The sequence below is a fragment of the Rhinoraja longicauda genome, chromosome 2 (genome assembly GCF_053455715.1).
Source record: "Rhinoraja longicauda isolate Sanriku21f chromosome 2, sRhiLon1.1, whole genome shotgun sequence".
In the NCBI taxonomy this organism is placed as follows: Eukaryota; Metazoa; Chordata; class Chondrichthyes; order Rajiformes; family Arhynchobatidae; genus Rhinoraja; species Rhinoraja longicauda.
Genome location: NC_135954.1, coordinates 77,230,354 through 77,248,828, shown reverse-complemented (window position 1 = coordinate 77,248,828; position 18,475 = coordinate 77,230,354).

Genomic DNA, 18,475 nt, shown 5'->3' with positions numbered 1-18,475 from the left:
GTGTGCTTTAAGTTTGTACCCCAATCTCTTATGTGGGACCTTGTCAAAGGCCTTCTGAAAGTCCAGATATAACACATCGACTGGTTCTTCCTTATCCACTCTACTAGTTACATCCTCGAAAAATTCTATAAGATTCGTCAGGCATGATTTGCCTTTCATAAATCCATGCTGACTTTGTCTGATGATTTCACCACTTTCCAAATGTGATGCTACCACATCTTTAATAACTGACTCTAGCATTTTCCCCACTACCGATGTTAGGTTAACTTGTCTATAATTCCCCGTTTTCTCTCTCCCTCCCTTTTTAAAAAAGTGGGATTACATTAGCTACCCTCCAATCCTCAGGAATTAGTCCAGAATCTAAAGAGTTTTGAAAAATTATCACTAATGCATCCACTATTTCTGAAGCTACTTCCTTAAGCACTCTGGGATGCAGCCTATCTGGCCCTGGGGATTTATCGGCCTTTAATCCATTTAATTTACCTAACACCACTTCCCGACTAACCTGGATTACCCTCAGTTCCTCCATCTCGTTAGACCCCCGGTCCCCTGCTATTTCCGGCAGATTGTTTATGTCTTCCCTAGTGAAGACAGAACCAAAGTAGTTGTTCAATTAGTCTGCCATGTCCTTGTTCCCTATGATCAATTCACTTTTTTCCGACTGCAAGGGACTGCAAGAGAGAGCTGGATAGAGCTCTTAAGGATAGCGGAGTGAGGGGGTATGGGGAGAAGGCAGGAACGGGGTACTGATTGAGAGTGATCAGCCATGATCGCAATGAATGGCGGTGCTGGCTCGAAGGGCTGAATGGCCTACTCCTGCACCTATTGTCTATTGTCTATTGACCTACATTTGTCTTAACTAGTCTTTTTCTCTTCACATATCTATAAAAGCTTTTTGCAGTCAGTTTTTATGTTCCCTGCCAGTTTTCTCTCATAATCTATTTTCCCTTTCCTAATTAAGCCCTTTGTCCTCCTCTGCTGGACTCTGAATTTCTCCCAGTCCTCTGGTATGATACTTTTTCTGGCTAATTTATATGCTTCATCTTTTGTTTTAATACTATCCTTGATTTCCCTTGTTAGCCACGGATGCACTACCTTTCCTGGTTTGTTCTTTTGCCAAACTGGGATGAACAATTGTTGTAGTTCATCCATGCAATCTTTAAATGTCTTCCATTGCATGTCCACCGTCAACCCTTTAAGTATAAATTGCCAGTCTATCTTGGACAATTCACATCTCATACCCTCAAAGTTACCTTTCTTTAAGTTCAGAACACTTATTTCTGAATTGACTTTGTCACTCTCCATCCTAATGAAGAACTCCACCATATTATGGTCACTATATATAGATTGAAGTCACCCATTATAACTGCTGCACCTTTAGTGCACGCTTTTCTAATTTGCTGTTTGATGCCATCCCCAACCTCACTACTGCTGTTAGGTGGCTTGTACACAACTCCCACTAGCATTTTCTGCCCCTTAGTGTTTCGCAGCTCTACCCATAACGATTCCACATCCTCCGAGCTAATGTCCTTCCTTTCCACTGCGTTAATCTCCTCTCTAACCAGCAACGCTACCCCACCTCCTTTTCCTTTCTGTCTATCCCGCCTGAATATAGAATGTCCCTGGATGTTGAGCTCCCAGCCTTGGTCATCCTGGAGCCATGTCTCCGTAATCCCAACTATATCATAATCATTAATAACTATCTCCACATTGTGATGTCTTGAGAGGTCGGGAGCTTTTCTCTTGAAGGTTGGGAGGCGTGGGTGCCGGAAATGAAGACAGAAAAGTTCTTGTTTTCAAACTTAAATTCCATATATTTAGTCTTTTCCAAAAACAGGTAAACTTAATTGTTTGCAGACAGGTACACAAAACCAAAACAGATAGTTAAATCAAAACTGTAGCTTGCTGCCTTCTTACAGAATATAACTCAAACACTGCTTCTCTCCCTCTCCCTCTCCCTCTCCCTCTCCCTCTCCCTCTCCCTCTCCCTCTCCCTCTCCCTCTCCCTCTCCCTCTCCCTCTCCCTCTCCCTCTCCCTCTCCCTCTCCCTCTCCCTCTCCCTCTCCCTCTCCCTCTCCCTCTCCCTCTCCCTCTCCCTCTCCCTCTCCCTCTCCCTCTCCCTCTCTGCACCAGTTGTTGTCTCTCTCTTTAAATACACTACTTCCCTTCCCTTTTAGCTCTCTCACTGAGGCAATCAGCTCATCTGGTTCAGCTGGGCAGCAATCAGTGTCAGCAGCAATCAGTGTCAGCAGCAATCAGTGTCAGCAGCCATCAGTGTCAGCAGCAATCAGTGTCAGCAGCAATCAGTGTCAGCAGCAATCAGTGTCAGCAGCAATCAGTGTCAGCAGCAATCAGTGTCAGCAGGGCAGGCAGCCCTGCTGACTATGGGTTTTGTAGTCTTTTGCTGGCAGGCATGATGGTTTGTAGTCCTTGTTGCATCCACCAGGAGGAAATGTATCTCCCCTCTATGACGCTACCTCTCATGATATCACAACATTTAATTCATCCACCTTATTACGTATATTCCTTGCATTGAGACACAAAGCCTTCAGGCTTGTTTTTACAACACTGGATTTGTCTGCCTGCCACTTTTACTTTTCACCTTGCTACCTATTGCTTCTACTTTCATTTTACACCCCTCTGTCTCTCTGCTCATGCTCCCATCCCCCTGCCACATTAGTTTAAATCCTCCCCGACAGCACTAGCAAACACTCCCCCAAGGACATTGGTTCCATTCCAGCTCAGGTGCAGACCGTCCTGTTTGTACTGGTCCCACCTCTCCCAGAACTGGTTCCAATGTCCTAGAAATTTGAATCCCTCCCCCTTGCACCATTTTTCAAGTCACGTATTCATCTGAAATATCCTCCTATTTCTATACTGACTAGCACGTGGCACTGGTAGTAATCCAGAGATTATTACCTTTGAGGTCCTACATTTAAGTTTATCTCCTAGCTCTCTAAATTCACCTTGTAGGACCTCATCCCATTTTTTACCTAAACATAGCACAAAAAGTAAGGAAATTTGTGTTTGGTAGATTATTTCTTTGTTGTAACAATGCTTCTTGGCAATAAATCTTATACCGTTGGAAAGCCTGTTTATTTCCCTTTTAAATGGTGCCACATTTGTAAGGAACATGCATTTGTGGGATGAGCAGCAGAGCTGAGTATATGGGATGCGCCCATGAAAAATTTGCCAAATCTTCTCTGCCAATGCCAAACAGCTTATTCTGCTGTTGCTATTGACTCTTGTTTTGAGCTTCTGGTACCCCCAGGTGCTGACAAGATTGGGATGCCATCCCACAACAGTGTGTGACCAGGCTGGTGACCAGCATGAGGAGGAGGTGCCAGGCTGTTGTGGCTGTGTATGGTTCTTCCACACGCTACTGTGGCTCCTGTTTATTAAATGAATAAATTGTTAAATTGCCAATATGTCTTGTTTCTTCAGACCAATCATCCAATCCACCAAACAACACCGAACAAGAGTCAATGGCAGAATAAGCTGTTTGGCATTGGCAGAGAAGATTTGCCAAATTTTTCATGGGCGCATCCCATATACTCAGCTCTGCTGCTCATCCCACAAATGCATGTTCCTTACAAATGTGGCACCATTTAAAAGGGAAATAAACAGGCTTTCCAACGGTATAAGATTTATTGCCAAGAAGCATTGTTACAACAAAGAAATAATCTACCAAACACAAATTTCCTTACTTTTTGTGCTATGTTTATATCGTTGGTGCCAATGTGCACCACGACAACTGGCTGTTCACCCTCCCCCTCCAGAATTAGGCAAGCTAATTTTAAGTTGCAGAATTTATGGAGAAAGGTTGTATGAGACAAAATGATTATTTCTAATTGGGTCAGGCTAGACTTGCCATGGGGATAAGGTTTGAATGAGTTATCTGGTCAATAGACAATAGACAATAGACAATAGACAATAGGTGCAGGAGTAGGCCATTCAGCCCTTCGAGCCCGCACCGCCATTCAATGCGATCATGGCTGATCACTCTCAATCAGTACCCCGTTCCTGCCTTCTTCCCATACCCCCTCACTCCGCTATCCTTAAGAGCTCTATCCAGCTCTCTCTTGAAAGCATCCAACGAACTGGCCTCCACTGCCTTCTGAGGCAGAGAATTCCACACCTTCACCACTCTCTGACTGAAAAAGTTCTTCCTCATCTCCGTTCTAAATGGCCTACCCCTTATTCTTAAACTGTGGCCCCTTGTTCTGGACTCCCCCAACATTGGGAACATGTTTCCTGCCTCTAATGTGTCCAATCCCCTAATTATCTTATATGTTTCAATAAGATCCCCCCTCATCCTTCTAAATTCCAGTGTATACAAGCCCAATCGCTCCAGCCTTTCAACATACGACAGTCCCGCCATTCCAGGAATTAACCTAGTGAACCTACGCTGCACGCCCTCCATAGCAAGAATATCCTTCCTCAAATTTGGAGACCAAAACTGCATACAGTACTCCAGGTGCGGTCTCACCAAGGCCCGGTACAACTGTAGAAGGACCTCTTTGCTCCTATACTCAACTCCTCTTGTTATGAAGGCCAACATTCCATTGGCTTTCTTCACTGCCTGCTGTACCTGCATGCTTCCTTTCAGTGACTGATGCACTAGGACACCCAGATCTCGTTGAACTCCCCCGCCTCCTAACTTGACACTATTCAGATAATAATCTGCCTTTCTATTCTTACTTCCAAAGTGAATAACCTCACACTTATCTACATTAAACTGCATCTGCCATGTATCCACACACTCACACAACCTGTCCAAGTCACCCTGCAGCCTTATTGCATCTTCCTCACAATTCACACTACCCCCCAGCATAGTATCATCTGCAAATTTGCTAATGATTAATGGGGGATATTAGAGAGAACACAAAGAGCAGAATATAAAAGCCGTGAAATCCAGGGATTAGAAATTGCTCAACTTGTCAGCCCATGCTAGTGAGATAGAAATATTACAGATACAGTGCGTTCAGAAAGTATTCAGACCCTTCACTTTTTCCACATTTTGTTACGTTACAGCCTTATTTTAAAATGGATTTAAAAAAAAAAAGTATCATCAATCTACACACAATACCCCATAATAAAAAAAGCAAAAACAGGCATTTATAAATTTTTGCAAAGTAATTAAAAAGAAATAACTGAAATATCACATTGACATAAGTATTCAGGCTCTTTACTCAGTACTTTGTTGAGGCACCTTTGGCAGCGATTACAGCCTCAAGCCTTCATGGATAAGACGCTACAAGCTTGGCACATCTGTATTTGAGTAATTTCTCCCATTCTTGCCTGCAGATCCTCTCAAGCTTTGTCAGGTTGGATGGGGCGTGTCGATGCACAGCTATTTTCAGGTCCCTCCAGAGATGTTCAATCGGGTTCAAGTCCGGTCTCAGCTGGACCACTCAAGGACATCCACAGACTTGTCACGAAGCCACTCCTGCGTTGTCATGGCTGTGTGCTTAGGGTCGTTGTCCTGTTGGATTGTGAACCTCCGCCCCAGTCTGAGGTCCACAATGCTCTGGAGCAGGTTTTCATCAAGGATCTCTGTTCTTTGCTCCGTTCATCTTTCCCTCAATCCTGACTAGTCTCCCAGTTCCTGTCACTGAAAAACATCCCCACAGCATGATGCTGCCACCACCATGCTTTACCGTAGGTATGGTATTGGCCAGGTAATGAGCAGTGCCTGGTTTCCTCCAGACATGACACTTGGCATTCAGGCCAAAGAGTTCAATCTTGGTTTCATCAGACCAGAGAATCTTGTTTCTCATGGCCTGAGAGTCCTTTAGGTTCCTTTTGGCAAACTCCAAATGGGCAGTCATGTGCCTTTTACTGAGGAGTGGCTTCCATCTGGCCACTCTACCATAAAGGCCTGATTGGTGGAGTGCTGCAGTTAGAGTTTCTCCCATCTTCACAGAGGGACTCTGGAACTGTCAGAACCAATGGGTTCTTGGTCACCTCCCTAACCAAGGCCCTTCTCCCCCGATTGCTCAGTTTGACCAGGCAACCAGCTCCATGAAGAGTCCTGGTGGTTCCAAAGTTCTTCCATTTAAGAAAGACGGAGGCCACTGTGCTCTTTGGGACCTTCAATGCTGCAGGAATTGTTTTATACCCTTCCCCAGATCTGTGTCTCGACACAATCCTGTCTCGGAGGTCTACAGACAATTCCTTTGTCTTCATGGCTTTGTTTTTGCTCTGAAATGCACTGTCAACTGTGGGACCTTATAAAGTCAGGCGTGTGCCTTTCCAAATCATGTCCATTCAATTTAATTTACCACTGGTGGATTCCAATCAAGTTGTAGAAACATCTCAAGGATAAGCAATGGAAACAGGATGAATCTAAGCTCCATTTTGAGTGTCATTGCAAAGGGTCTGAAATGTGATATTTCAGTTATTTCTTTTAAATCACGGCAAATTTTTCTATACACCTGTTTTTCTTCTTCATTCTGGGGTATTGTGTGTAGATTGATGATTAGAAAAATGAATTTAATCCATTTTAAGATAAGGCTGTAATGTAACAAAATGTGGAAAAGGTGAAGGGGTCTGGATACTTTCTAACTGCACTGTAGATGACCTACGGCAGACTGGCCAGTTCTGATACAAAACAAAAAAGCAAGTCAGCTGGAAGATGTTGAAATTAATATTCAATCCTGAAAGCTGCAAAATACCTTGATGAAAGATGAAGTGCTGTTCCTCAAACATGCTTTGGCCTTTATTGTAACAATGAGGGAGGTTGCATACAGATTTGTCAGAGTGGGAGTGGGATGGAGAATGGAAGTGGCAGGTAGCAGAAAGCTTGGGTTGCCCGGTGAGTAAATGCAGGTCCTCCTTAAAGCAGTCACCGGGTTTGAATCTGGTTTCCTCAGTGCAGAAAGGGCCACATTGTGAGTACCAAATGTAAAACAATGAATCAGCAGAAGTGTACATGCATAAGCTGCTTCATCTGAAAGGACCGTTTGTCATAAGTGATAGGAGCATTATAAGGCCATTTGACCCATCAAGTCTGCTCCACCATTCAATCATGGCTGATCGATCTCTCCCTCCTAAACCTAGTCTCCTGCCTTCTCCCCATAACCCCTGACAACTGTACTAATCAAGAATCTATCTATCTCTGCCTTAAAAACAGCCCTGAATATTTCTGTCCCTGAATGATGAAAGGGGAAGTGGTGCAAGAGCAGGTGTTGCATCGTTACACTGGAGAGGATGCAGAGGAGAGTGACCAGGAGGTTGCCTGGGGAGAAATAATCCAGTTACGAAGGAAGACTGGATCGGATTGTTTACCTGAGAGCAGAGGAGGCTATGGACCAAGTGTTGGTGGACATTGGCATGGTGGGCCTACTTATGTGCTTTGTGACACTAAACATTTTTGAATCCAAATATAGACCGAGTTCAATGTAAAATTGAGCAACACATGCTGGCTGGTGTGGGCAAGTTGGACCAAAGGGCCATGCATCTAAGACTACTCCAAGTGGCATGGTTTATCGCCCAGAAGAGCCTTGACAAGAGATAGAGACCTGCCTCCAATGGTGGGAGGATATGATCAAAGGTGCCAAAAGGTGAAATTAAAGTCAAATGTTCTCATGAAGGGACTTCAATCTAAAGTGTTAACTCTGTTTCTCTTTCAACAGATGCTGTCTGAACTGTAGAATATGTACATTTTATGTAAAGTGAACATCTATCTATATTTTTGGTGTCCACACATTTACAAAGAAAACCCTGGATTTTTTGTTTTTTAAATTTACTTAATGTCAGTAAAAAGCCTACATTTATGAGGAAATCAGCATATTTAAACTGACCTGATTCAATCAAGCATGTAGATCAACATGAGAGACATCAAAAGCTGGAGTAACTTAGCGGGTCATACAGCATCTCTGGAGAAAAGGAATAGGTAACGTTTCGGGTTGAGACCCTTCTTTTCAAGACCCGAAACTTCACCTATTCCTTTTCTCCAGATATGCTGTCTGACCCGCTGAGTTACTCCAGCTTTTTGTGTCTATCTTCGATTTAAACCAGCATCTGCAGTTCCTTCCTGCACATAAAAGATCAACATATTGTTTTCCTAGAAACTAATTTCCCAATTAATTTTTCAATGTGACTGTTATAATGTATAATGTTTAATATGGCTCATATACATATAAAACATATCAAACATATAATGTTTAATATTACTCAGACACAGCAGGCAAAGAAGGACCTAAGAAAATTATCGGATTTCAGAATGTGGACTCCATGTCTACCTGGATTTGGAAATACCATAATGAAACCCAGGTAAATCCAATAGAAATGCCCATGCCTGAGTGGTGACCAGACCTATTATTGTCAGATCAAGGAGCTTCAAAATAAGATTAAAACATATATCACCTTCCTTATCTGCATCTCCATGGGCTTGCATTAGCCACCAGGATATGATTTTTCTCATGGAATTAGAGCATCACACTCCACCCCCCCCCCCCCCCCCCCCCCCACCCCACACACACACTTTCCCCTCTGTAAAGCAACCTACCATAAATACTGTAAATCTAATAATAAAACAGAAAATGCTGGAAATACAGCAAGCATTTCCTATTGCTCTTGGTTGAATGAATTCATTTCATGTTTGAAGTTGTGGAAATTGAAACGATATGTGCTGGGAGCTTAACTAACCTTCCCCATTCATCCATCACTTTAACCCCTGATGGCATATTTTAGACCTTGAAGAAGAGAAAGAAACAGGTAGAACCAGGTCACCATAGAGACATAGCCATAGAGCCTGGAAGCAGGCCCTTCGGCCTCTCATTCACGTGGGCCAAGAGCCAGATTTAAATACCATGTGGAAACAGGTTCTTCTGCCCATCAAGTCCTCACCGACCATCAATCACACATTTACATTAATCCTCATTTTGATTCTTTCCACATTCTCAAAAAATCCCCATGGATCCTGTCAGTTTCCGTCACAAAAGGGATAGTTTAGAATAGCCAATTAACCTACCAGCGTTCACATGTTTGGGATGAGGGTAGGAATAAAAACATCTGGAAGAATACTGCACAGTCACATGGAGAACATGCAAACTGCACACAGACTCAAGCTGAGGTCAGGATTAAACTCAGAAATCTGGCACTTTGAGGCAGTGGTTCTACTAATGGCACCACCTTTTCACCCACAGATTACTTATTTGGTTACTGATGGAAGACACTTACCAGAGAGCAACACCAAATATCTATGTATAATGGAAGCTGCTTGCATGTTTTCATATCATTCTGAGTACATCATGTGATGTACCCTCCCATACGAATCATTTTACTAAAAATACCAGCAGTATTTGGAATGTTGCACTGTGAGAACCTGTTTGGTTGAAGTTCTTTGAAAACCTGTTCCGCAATTTTTCTATATCTGTTTCACAACAACTATCTACAACTTGCAATGTCATGGCGTATGAATGAAGATCAGCGTGTTTGCATGAAAATGTTGAGACTCGATGCTGTGGCCTTGGACACCAATTAATCTTTTAGGATTTCTTTTAAAAATTAGTTTGTCTTAGTTTAGTTTAGAGATACAGTACGGAAACAAACCCTTTGACCCTCCGAGTCCACACCAACCGCGATCACCCTGACACTAGTTCTATCCTCCACATGTTGTGGCATGCCTGACAGTAGTTTACTGGCATTAGATGGATGGGGTGGGGGGGGGGGGGGGGGGGGGGGGGGGGGAGGGGAGAATACAGAAGACCTGCGTGGACAACCTCCTGCAGATCCAAAAGTAGTTCTGGGTGTGAACCTCATCCATCGTGATATGACAAGATGATAGACAGTAGCAAAGGCATAGCTAGGTTACGGGAGGTGTGGAAGAGGGTACTCGATAAGTAGTCCATGGAGCAAATAGTAATCTCCCAGAACGATGTCTCAACAATCTTACTGACCCACTGAAAAGATTCATGGACTGCTGCACATTTACAAATCCTGAACACTGGAATTCCATGTTTGCAGCACTTTAGGGTTTGAATGGCAGTGGTCTGAACTAAAACCTTTGTTCAAACCTATATTGCAGCTGCGGAAATCTGGAACAAATGCAGAGAATGGTGGATGCACTCAGTAATTGAGCTAGTATCTGTGGGAAAAATACAGAGTTAACAATTTCAGGTGTGAATGATGAAAGAAATAAAGCAGGAGACACTAGAGACTGTTGCTGCTGGAATCTGGAGCAAAAAACAAAGTGCTTAAGGAACTCAGTGGGTCAGGCAGCATCTGTGGTGGGAAATGGGCTGTGTTTCGGGTTGGGATTTTTCTTCAGACTAATATAGTAGAGGGTAAGAAATGGGGCAAAAAACCTGCCAGGTGATAGGTAGATACAGGTGAAGAAAGGTGGAGGTAGTATCAATGACAAGGTGAAATGAAGATAAATGGTTATCAGGGAGAGAAGGGAATGAGTGAAATGTAAACATAGAGGTGAGGGTCTAGTGGGTGGAAGAGATAAAGGTGATAAAAACATAGAAAAATAGGCACTTCGAGCCATTGAATATGATCATGGCGGATCATCTAAAATCAGTACCTCGTTCCTCCTTTTTCCCCCATATCCCTTGATTCCGTTAGCCCTAAGAGCTACCATCAATTTAATTGCTTTTGTATTCAGGTAAATTATATGGAAAGCCTTAAATGGAAAACTACCAAAACCCAGTTTTGTTAATCTTGTCATTATTTTATATTTCATTATTAGAGTCTGAGGAAGAAATATCACAATACTGTTTTTTCCAAGCCAATGGTTGTGTAAATTTAAAATGGTAGCAGCTATCACTGAAAAAGAACTTCTATACATATTGAAAAGTTCAGGTGAGTCTTTTATGTGATTGCACAAGAACATTACTCAAGTTGAGAAGTTTATAATCAGTTCGTAATAGTTAATACATTTATTATATATAATTAGTCATAGAGTATTTCCTTTTAATATATTGTGTTTAGATCTGTCGATTATTTCAAATCTTGAATCAAACAGCACAGAAACAAGCTCTATCGATCAGCATTTCCATACAGATCATTAAGTATCCACCTATACCAATTCCATTAACCAACACTTATCAACCTTCTATGCCTGAGTAAGTCAATGCTTATCCAGATACTTTTTACATGTTGTGTGAGTCACTGACTCCGACACCTTCTCAGGCAGTGCATTCCCGATGACACCAGAATTGGTGGGAGAGTGGACAGTGAAGAGGTTTATCTAAGGTTGTCTAGGGAGTAGATAGATCAAATGGGGAAAGTGGCCCAAGGATTGCCAAAATGAATTGAACTTGGACAAGTGTGAAATGTTATATGTTTGCAAGTCAAACAAGGACAGAACTTGCGTAGTAAATGATAGCTCACTGGAGAATGCAGTAGAACAGGGAGATCAAGTACATAGTTTCCTGAAAGTGGACAGACAGACAAAGACGCATCTTGCACCAAACATGCATTCACAGAAGCATAGAAAAAATAGGTGCAGGAGCAGGCCATTCGGCTCTTCAAGCCAGCACCGCCATTCAATACGATCATGGCTGATCATCTAAAATCAGTACCCCTTTCCTGATTTTTCCCCATTTCCCTTGATTCCGTTAGCCCTAAGAGCTAAATCTAACTCTCTCTTGAAAACATCCAGTGAATTGGCCTCCACTTCCTCTGTGGCAGAGAATTCCACAGATTCACAATTTTCTGGGTGAAGAGGTTTTTCCTCATCTCAGTCCTAAATGGCCTACCCCTTATTCTTAAACTGTGACCCCTGGTTCTGGGCTCTCCCAACATCGGGAACATTCTTCCTGTATCTAGCCTGTCCAATCCCTTAACAATTTTATATGTTTCAATAAGATCCCCTCTAATCCCTCTAAATTCTAGTGAATACACGCCCAGTCGACCCATTCTTTCATTATATGTCGGTCCCGCCATCCCGGGAATTAACGTGGTTAACCTACGCTGCACTTCCTCCATAGCAATAATGTCCTTCCTCAAATTAGGAGACCAAAACTGCACACAATACTCCAGGTGCGGGCTCACCAGAGCCCTGTACAACTGCAGTAGGACCTCCTTGCTCCTAAACTCAAAACCTCTCGCAATGAAGGCCAACATGCCATTAGCTTTCTTCACTGCCTGCTGTAACTGCAAGGTTACTTTCAGTGACTGATGTACAAGCACACCCAGGTCTTGTTGCACCTTCCCTTTTCCTAATCTGACACTATTCAGATAATAATCAGCCTTCCTGTTCTTGCCACCAAAGTGGATAACCTCACATTTATCCACATTATAACACTGCATCTGCCCACTCACCCAACCTATCCAAGTCACCCTGCATCCTCATAGCATCCTCCTCACAGCTCACACTGTCATCCACAAACTTGGAGATGTTACATTTAATTCCCTCGTCTAAATCGTTAATATATATTGTAAATAACTGGGGTCCCAGCACCGAGCCTTGCAGCACCCCCATGGTCACTGCCTGCCATTCTGAAAAGGACCCGTTAATTCCTACTCTTTGCTTCCTGTCTGCCTTCCAGTTCGCTATCCATGTCAATACACTACCCCAATACCATGTGCTTTCATTTTGCACACTAATCTCTTGTGTGGGACCTTGTCAAAGGCTTTTTGAAAGTCCACTTACACCACATCCACTGGCTCTCCCTTATCCATTCTACTTGTTACATCCTCAAAAAATGCAGATGATTAGTCAAGATGATGATCCATGCTGACTTTCACCGATCCTGTCAGTCACCGTTTTCCAAATGCGCTATTTTAAATTCTTTAATGATTGGGGGGGGGGGATAGAAGGAAAATGGGTGGCTCAGAGAAGGGCAGTCTGGGAGAGGTTTGGAGACATGGTTCCAAGAAGAAGCAATTCCCGCGCATGCGCACGTGCATGTGTGGACTTTATTAAGTCGTTCAGTCAACCAAACAAACAGTACATGAATATTATATATCACAGCATCCCCCCTTTTTCCAAAAGATAAAAACTGTCAGATGTACAATGTATGTTGTAAAAAAAAAACTTTTAAAAAAAAAGTAAATGTATCTTAAACATTGATTCTCTAACAATTTGAAAAATATATTTCTTTACTGTGCAATGTGTCTACACTTGTCTATTACCATGACATTTATGAACTCCATTACCATGAACTTGTCATTTCTAAAAAAACATGCATCATCAAACCTAACAAATGACAATGACAAAATCAATGTCACAAAGTCTCTGAGATACTTTGACGGTCTGACTGTGCGACCTGAACGAGTTTTCATTGTTTTGTTCATGTCAATGTCATTGTTTTTGTCAGCTTGCTTTGTAGCTGTTTTCTCTTCAGTAGGCGCTGGCTGTTGTTTAAACGCCTGTGTCGCATTTGTTGTGGTCGGTGTTGTAGACACGCTCTGGTCATTGATGGTCTGGCCGTGCTTCGCGTGTTGACGTGCGACTAGCTCGGCTGGTAGATTTTCGTGGGTCTTGCGGAGGAGTATATGATTGTGACGGTAGATGCCAGAAGGGGTCTGAACCACATATGAACGCTCATCGCTGGGTGGTGCGGACTTGGTGGGCCAAAGGGCCTGTTTCCGCGCTGTATCTCTAAATCTAAATCTAAATCTAAAATCAAGCCGGCGGGAAACGATGGCTTTCTCCCAACTCTTCTTTCCTTGTACGAGGGGTTGCATTCGCAATGTATCCCCTTTGTGAAGTGGGGAAAGGGCTTTAGCTGACGTTGTAATTGTCAGCTTGCTGCAGAATGCGCTGCTTCTTGCGTTCATGATCGTGTACTACCCTGGGTTCGAGTAGGATTGCTGACGTGGGCAGAAGTGTACGCGTGCGGCGATTCATGAGGCGCTGAATGGGACTTGTGCCCAGCTTTGCTCTTACCGGGACTGCTGCACAGGTGCTCAAAATCCCATTCTCTCGTGAACTGGCGAAATGCGATCGATGTGAACTGCGGTCTGTTATCGATCACAACTTGTGTCGGGCTGCCATACCTCGTGAAATGAGCTTTCAACTTGCCAATTACGGTTGGACTGCTTGTGTCTCACAGCCGGTCTATTTTGAAGAAGATGCTATGGTAGGCAACGGTGACGAGATAATCATTCGCGTCCCATGAGAAGAGATCTGTACCGACTTTCTCCCATGGCCTAGTCGGTAGCTCATGACTCATAAGTGACTCTTTTTGCTGGCTGGCTTCATAGGTGCGGCACACATCACATGTAGCGATATATTGCTTGATGTCGCTACTCATGCCAGATCAGAATTGGTATTTGCGTGCTCGTTGTGGACAGCCTTCGATGCCCAGATGTGAAGAGTGAATCTTTTCTTCATGTCTCTGCGTAAGCTTATCGGTATGATCACGTGCTCGCCCTTGAAGATCGAACCATCTAGTACTGCGAGCTGATCCCTGTAGCTGTAATAAGGCGTGAGCTGCTCTGGTAGCGTATCGCGTTCGCTAGGCCAACAACTGATGATGATGCTTTTCAGCATCTGTAGCGTGTCATCTTTCGATGTTTCATCGCGAATTTGCTCGAGACGCTCATCGCGAATTGGCAAGTGTGATACCATGATAAGGATAGCGGAGTGAGGGGGTATGGGGAGAAGGCAGGAACGGGGTACTGATTGAGAGTGATCAGCCATGATCGTATTGAATGGCGGTGCTGGCTCGAAGGGCTGAATGGCCTACTCCTGCACCTATTGTCTATTGTCTATTGTCTATTATTGTCATGTTGACCACCTCGACTGCTTGCTCTCTGCCTGGAATACCGCTAACTGCACGTGACAGTGTATCTGCAAGATACATGAGCTTCCCCTGACGGCAGATGATGTCAAAATCATAGTTCTGTAGGCGGAGTAGCATTCCTTGGAGACCCCTCGGTGCTTTCACTAGCGGGTTCTTCGCTATCATTTCAAGCGGCTTGTGATCGCTGATCTCGCTGGTGAAACACCCAAATGTGTATTGATGAAAACCCTCCATTGCGAATACCATAGCGAGCATCTCCTTCTCGATCGAAGCATATCACGATTTGGTGTCGGTTATTGCTCTGCTCGCATACGTGATAGGCTGTCTCTTTTGGAGCAAGGCTGCCCCTAGTCCTTTGTTGCTCGTATCACACTGAATCGTCAGCTCCTCCTTGGGATTGTAGTACGCTAAGATCGGTGCTTCAGACACCATCTGTCTGATCTTGGACATCGCGTTGTCCTGCTCAGCAGACCCACTCCCACGCTTTGTCTGGTCTCATCAGCTGTCTGATGAGCTCTAGAGTATCAGACGGGCTGGGTAGAAAGCGGCTCAGGTAGTTGACGAATCCAACTAGCCTCTGCACACACTGTACATCTGAGGATGCTGGCATGTTGACGACATTGGCGACATTTCCTGTGCTAGTGATCACGTGTCCCAGGAAGGGTATCTCGGTAGCTCTGAAGACAGACTTGTCTCTGTTGAGTTTGATGTATTGCTGTACGCATTGCTGAAGCAACTGCTCGAGCTTTGAGTCGTAGTCGATGATCACGTCTTCCCTCACCTCTCCTTTGCCATATTCTGGATTTAGCTTTGTGTAATGAACCTGATCTGATAAGGGGACTCGAGGTAAAAGAGCCATTAGGAAGCAGTGATCACAATATGATAAGTTTTACTCTACAAATCGAGAGGGAGAAGGGAAAATCGGAAGTGTCAGTATTACGGTATAGCAAAGGGGATTACAGAGGCATGAGGCAGGAGCTGGCCATAATTGACTGGCAGGAGGCCCTAGCAGGGAAGACAGTGGAACAGCAATGGCAGGTATTCCTGGGAACAATGCAGAAGTTGCAGGATCAATTTATCCCAAAGAGGAGGAAAGATTATAAGGGGAGTAAGAGGCCCCCATGGCTGACAAGGGAAGTCAAGGACAACATGAAAATAAAAGAGAAGAAGTACAACAAAGCAAAAAAGAGTGGGAAGCCAGAGGATTGGGACTCTTTTAAAGAGCAACAGAAGATGACTAAGAAGGCAGTACGGGGAGAAAAGATGAGGTACGAGGGTAAACTAGCCAATAATATAAAGGAGGATAGTAAAAGCTTTTTTAGGTATGTAAAGAGGAAAAAAATAGTCAAGGCAAATGTGGGTCCCTTGAAGACAGAAGTGGGGGAATTTATTATAGGGAACAAGGAAATGGCAGATGAGTTAAACCGGTACTTTGAATATGTCTTCACTGAGGAAGATACAAACCATCTCCCAGATGTTCTAGTGGCCAGAGATCCTAGGGTGACGGAGGAACTGCAGGAAATCCACATTAGGCGGGAAATGGTGTTGGGTAGACTGATGGGCTGACAAATCCCCAGGGCCTGATGGTCTGCATCCCAGAGTACTTAAGGAGGTGGTGCTAGAAATTGTGGAAGCATTGGTGATCATTTTCCAATGTTCTATAGATTCAGGATCAGTTCCTGTGGATTGGAGGGTAGCTAATGTTGTCCCACTTTTTAAGATTGGAGGGAGAGAGAAACCGAGAAATTATAGACCAGTTAGTCTTACATCAGTGGTGGGGAAGATGCTGGAGTCAATTATAAAAGATCAAATTGCGGAGCCTTTGGATAGTAGTAATAGGATCGATCCGAGTCAACTTGGATGTACGAAGGGGAAATCATGCTTGACTCATCTTCTGGAATTCTTTGAGGATGTAACTAGGAAAATTGACAGGGGAGAGCCAGTGGATGTGGTGTACCTTGACTTTCAGAAAGCCTTCGACAAGGTTCCACATAGGAGATTAGTGGGCAAAATTAGAGCACATGGTATTGCAGGTAGGGTACTGACATGGATCGAAAATTGGTTGACAGACAGAAAGCAAAGAGTGGGGATAAATGGGTCCCTTTCAGAATGGCAGGCAGTAACTTGTGGGGTACCGCAAGGCTCGGTGCTGGGACCGTAGCTATTTACAATATACATTAATGACTTGGATGAAGGGAATAAAAATACCATTAGCAAATTTGCAGATGATACAAAGCTGGATGGTAGTGTGAACTGTAAGGAACTATGAGGTTGCAGGGTGACTTGGACAGGTTGTGTGAGTGTGCGGATGCATGGCAGATGCAGTTTAATGTGGATAAGTGTGAGGTTATCCACTTTGGTGGTAAGAATAGGAAGGCAGAATATTATCTGAATGGTGTCAAGTTAGGAAAAGGGGGCGTGCAATGAGATCTGGGTGTCCTAGTGCATCAGTCACAGAAACGAAGCATGCAGGTACAGCAGGCAGTGAAGAAAGCCAATGGAATGTTGGCCTTCATAACAAGAGGAGTAGAGTATAGGAGCAAAGAGGTCCTTCTGCAGTTGTACAGGGCCCTAGTGAGACCGCACCTGGAGTACTGTGTGCAATTTTGGTCTCCAAATTTGAGGAAGGATATTCTTGCTATTGAGGGCGTGCAGCATAGGTTTACTAGGTTAATTCCCGGAATGGCGGGACTGTCATATGTTGAAAGACTGGAGCGACTAGGCTTGTATACACTGGAATTTAGAAGGATGAGAGGAGATCTTATCGAAACGTATAAGATTATTAAGGGGTTGGACACGTTAGAGGCAGGAAACATGTTCCCAATGTTGGGGGAGTCCAGAACAAGGGGCCACAGTTTAAGAATAAGGGGTAGGCCATTTAGAACTGAGATGAGGAAAAACTTTTTCAGTCAGATTATTGTGAATCTGTGGAATTCTCTGCCTCAGAAGGCAGTGGAGGCCAATTCTCTGAATGCATTCAAGAGAGAGTTAGATAGAGCTCTTAAGGATAGTGGAGTCGGGGGGTATGGGGAGAAGTCAGGAACGGGGTACTGATTCAGAATGATCAGCCATGATCACATTGAATGGCGGTGCTGGCTCAAAGGGCCGAAAGGCCTCCACCTGCACTTATTGTCTATTGTCTTTTGTCTATTGCACAATTGTCAGCCCGTGCTAGTGAGAAAGAAATATTATGGATAGATGACCTACGGCAGACTGGCCAGTTCTGATACAAACCGAAAAAGCAAGCCAGCTGGAATATGTTGAATTCAATATTCAATCCAGAAAGATGAAGTGCTGTTCCTCAAGCATGCTTTGGCCTTTATTGTAACCATGAGGGAGTTTGCATACAGATTTGTCGGAGTGCGAGTGGGATGTAGAATGGAAGTGGCAGGTAGCAGAAAGTTTGTGTTGCCCGGTGAGTAAATGCAGCTCCTCCTTAAAGCAGTCACCGGGTTTGAATCTGGTTTCCTCAGTGCAGAGAGGGCCACATTGTGAGTACCAAATGTAAAACAATGAATCAGCAGAAGTGTACATGCATAAGCTGCTTCATCTGAAAGGACCATTTGTCATAAGGTCATAAGTGATAGGAGCTGAATTAGACCATTCGGCCCATCAAGTCTGTCCACCATTCAATCATGGCACATTTATCTTTCCCTCCTAAACCCAGTGTCCTGCCTTCTCCCCATAACCCCTGACAACTGTATTAATCAAAAATCTATCTATCTCTGCCTTAAAAACATCCCTGAATATTTCTGTCCCTGAATGATGAA